Here is a 3,367-nt window from a genome sequence, read left to right as displayed (position 1 = left end):
AATGAGATTCGCTTATCATTTCTGGGGATTTTGTGAGTAGACTAAAAGCATTTATACTTCTGTGTGTGTTCACTATCCCAAAGTCAAGTCTCTGTCCATCACCTTTACCCCCCCCTGTACCCTCCTGCACCAGTATAAGGCATTTAAATGAGTTAATGGCATAAAGGGTTTAAGGTGGTTTCTGACACTTTAGTTTCCTTCTTTACAAGATGTCATGCAGTTTGATGCAATGCATATTCTGGACATCTGTCTGAATGAAAGAAATAGTATTCTATTCCAACTGTGGCCTCCATCCAATTTGGGCATATTAGATTAATTTAGAGAGCTTTTTCAAACCAGGATAGTCAGCTCGTATTTATAATCCACTCTAAAGATTCTGTTAGGCTCTCTCCTCTGTGAAACTGATGAAAAAAATACATCATGATTTTTCTCCAGAGAGCTACCTTGAATCTTTTGATGACTTCTCTATTTTTAAGTATCCTTTCTTCCTTTCTTTTCTATGTCCCCCACTGTTCTTAGAACTCAGTTTGGATACAAGTGTGCCCAATTATCTTATGCTATAGTTACTTTTCTATAAAAGGGGTGGATGTTCTTCTCACACAAATCTTTTATAATGAAGACTATTTAAGTTTCTCATTGGTGGAGAAAGTGCAGGAAACTATGCTTAGAGACACTTTGAACCCTCTCTTCCTCTGTTCTGCCCACAGAAGTGGCAGCCACCTCCCATTCAGCACCATGGCTGCACTCAGACAATCATGAAACCCACAACTGTGAAAAACAGGACCAAGAAGTTAAGCAGGCACCAGTCAGACTGATTTGTCAAAATTAAGCAGAACTGGAGGAAATCCAGAGGCCTTGACAATATTGTGCTCAGAAGATTCAAGGGCCAGATATGAACATTGGTTATGGAAGCAACAGGAAAACAAAGCACATGCTGGCCAGTAGCTTTCGGAATTTCCTGGTCCACAGCATCAAGGAGCTTGAAGTGCTGCTGATGTGCAACAAATCTTACTTTGCTGACATTGCTCACACGTCTCCTCAAAGCATCACAAAGCCGTTGTGGAAAGAGTGGCTCAGCTGACCACCAGAGTCATCAACCCCAGTGCCAGGGTGCACAGTGAAGAAAATGAATGGGCAGATTGTGTAGATATTGTATTTATGTTAATAAAATTATAAAATTTTGCCAGAAGAGTTACTTTGATTAGCCTATTTTATTTTGATTTGTTTTATTTATATTTTTCTAGAATATTGGAACAGTACACATTTTGACTTGGTCATCTGTATGAATGGATATATTAGGGGGGAAAGATTTAGAATAGGTAGGAATGCGGGTGTGGTTATCTCCATATTCTATATAAAAAGAAGTGTTTGGTGGTTGTGATGGTTAATTTCATGTGTGAACTTGACTGTAGAAACATTATTTCTGGATGTGTTTATGGCGGTGTCTCAGGAAGAGATTGGCATTTGAATTGGCAGACTGAGTAAAGAAAAATTGCTTTCACCATCAGTTCACTGGGGGCTTAAACAGAACAAAAAGGTGGAGGAAGTGCAAATTTGCTTTTGGGCTTGAGCTGAGCCATGCATCTTCTTCTGCCCGTACACATGGGTATTCCTGCTTTCCTGGTCTTCTGACATTGGCCAGGACTTACACCATGGACCCCCAATTCTTAGTCTTTTGGACTTGAACTTACACTGTTCATGCCTATGGTTCTCAGGTGCTCAAGCTCAGATGGAATTACACCACTGGACTTCCAGCCTGCAGATGGCAGACTGTGGGACTTCTCAACCTCCATAACTGTGCCAGCCAATTCCTATAATAAAGCTCCTCTTATCTATCACTGTATGGCCGTATTTTATATCTCTATCTATTTACCATTGATTGTTTCCCTGGAGAAATCTTCCTAATCCAGTGGTAAATCAGAGATTGATTTTAAAAACGATTACTATAAGACTAGTAGTTAAAACCTGCAATTATTGCTTGTTTTGGTCTATAAAATTACTTCATCAATGTGAGCTAGTCATGCGGAGCCTCAGTCTAATGTAGTTTTCTATAAATGAAGGAGTTGAACAAAATGAACCTCAGTGTCCTTTTCAATTCTAAAAAAAATCAGGGTTTTATTATAACTCTCTCAGTAAGCTTTGATTGTTAAGAATACTAAATTTTCTCAGTCCTCTTGCATTGCTTTTAATTGCCGTGTGTGTGTTTGTGTGTGTGTCTTTCATTCTCATCAAGTCTAACACTTGATCCTCTTTCTAAGATACCTATTAAGAAAATAGGAGAGTAGTCGTTACACAGACTGGATGCAAGTTTTCTGTGTTTCATTTATCTAAAAGTCCAAACATCAGCTATGGAGTGTTTCTTCTCAGTCTCTTGACTTAATAGTCTCAACAGCTCTCATAATTGTAGAAAAAGATAGTCATGACTTTTAATCTTTTCAGACTGCAGCAGTTTTTATAGAGTTCTGAAAAGTATTTGGAGACTATGAAAAAGAGCAATTGTCAACTTTACTTATCTACTTGTTTGCCAGTATTTACTGTTAATCTCCTTGTGCCTGGTTGGCTAAGTGATAGAGATTTGTCAACTCTCTTTATATTACCCATTAATATTATATGGGAAGGAACTATTTTGAATATATTTTTAACCCAATATATTTTCGAAGTCTTGTATCAGCATTGATCTGTATGGTTTTTTTTTGTTTTGTTTTGTTTTTGCATATTTCTGAAGCTGGAAACAGGGAGAGACAGTCAGACAGACTCCTGCATGCGCCCGACTGGGATCCACCCCGCACGCCCACCATGGGGCGACGCTCTGCCCACCAGGGGGCGATGCTCTGCCCATCCTGGGCGTCGCCATGTTGCGATCTGTGTTTTTAACAACACATAAAAAATACTCAGTGTTTAGAAATGGTTTCTTAGGAAATAAAAACGTATCCTGTCATTTAAAAAATACTGAATTATCTACGTATTTTTTGTGTTCCATGTAGTTTGAAAAACCAACATTAAATAGCGCTGTGGGAGATGGATCTATTGATGTTCTAAAAGCTGGACTGCCTTTGGATTTGCCTGTCTGATTGCTTCTCATTGATTATGGCATACCTGCCAGGGTTGAAATTGTTAGATAAACACTTTTCTATCAATACAAACAGAGGACTTTGAATTTATTCTTTCAACTTAATGAATCAAAAGTGTGTGTTTATGGTACACAGACATAAAAGGATCTATATACATTTGACAGTCTGTGTGGTATAGCCATTTTATACTATTGGATTATGAAATAAAGAGAGAAGGGTAATAGAGAAATGAATTTACCAATGTGCTTAGAGTCTGGAAAACCCAAATTCCTGTAAGTCCTTATCTTTCCAGGATC

The 3,367-nt window shown here is 38.3% G+C and overlaps 1 pseudogene; it reads left to right on the top strand.

The window, feature by feature from the left end:
* The first annotated feature begins 660 nt into the window (after nucleotides 1–660).
* LOC136306497 (large ribosomal subunit protein eL32-like) lies at nucleotides 661–3,071 on the top strand (annotated as a pseudogene).
* Nucleotides 3,072–3,367: the final 296 nt, after the last annotated feature.

Source organism: Saccopteryx bilineata, chromosome 5, assembly GCF_036850765.1.
Source record: "Saccopteryx bilineata isolate mSacBil1 chromosome 5, mSacBil1_pri_phased_curated, whole genome shotgun sequence".
Taxonomy (NCBI): Eukaryota; Metazoa; Chordata; class Mammalia; order Chiroptera; family Emballonuridae; genus Saccopteryx; species Saccopteryx bilineata.
The sequence above is the reverse complement of the archived record's forward strand: the minus strand, read 5'-3'. Positions and strand labels throughout refer to the sequence as shown.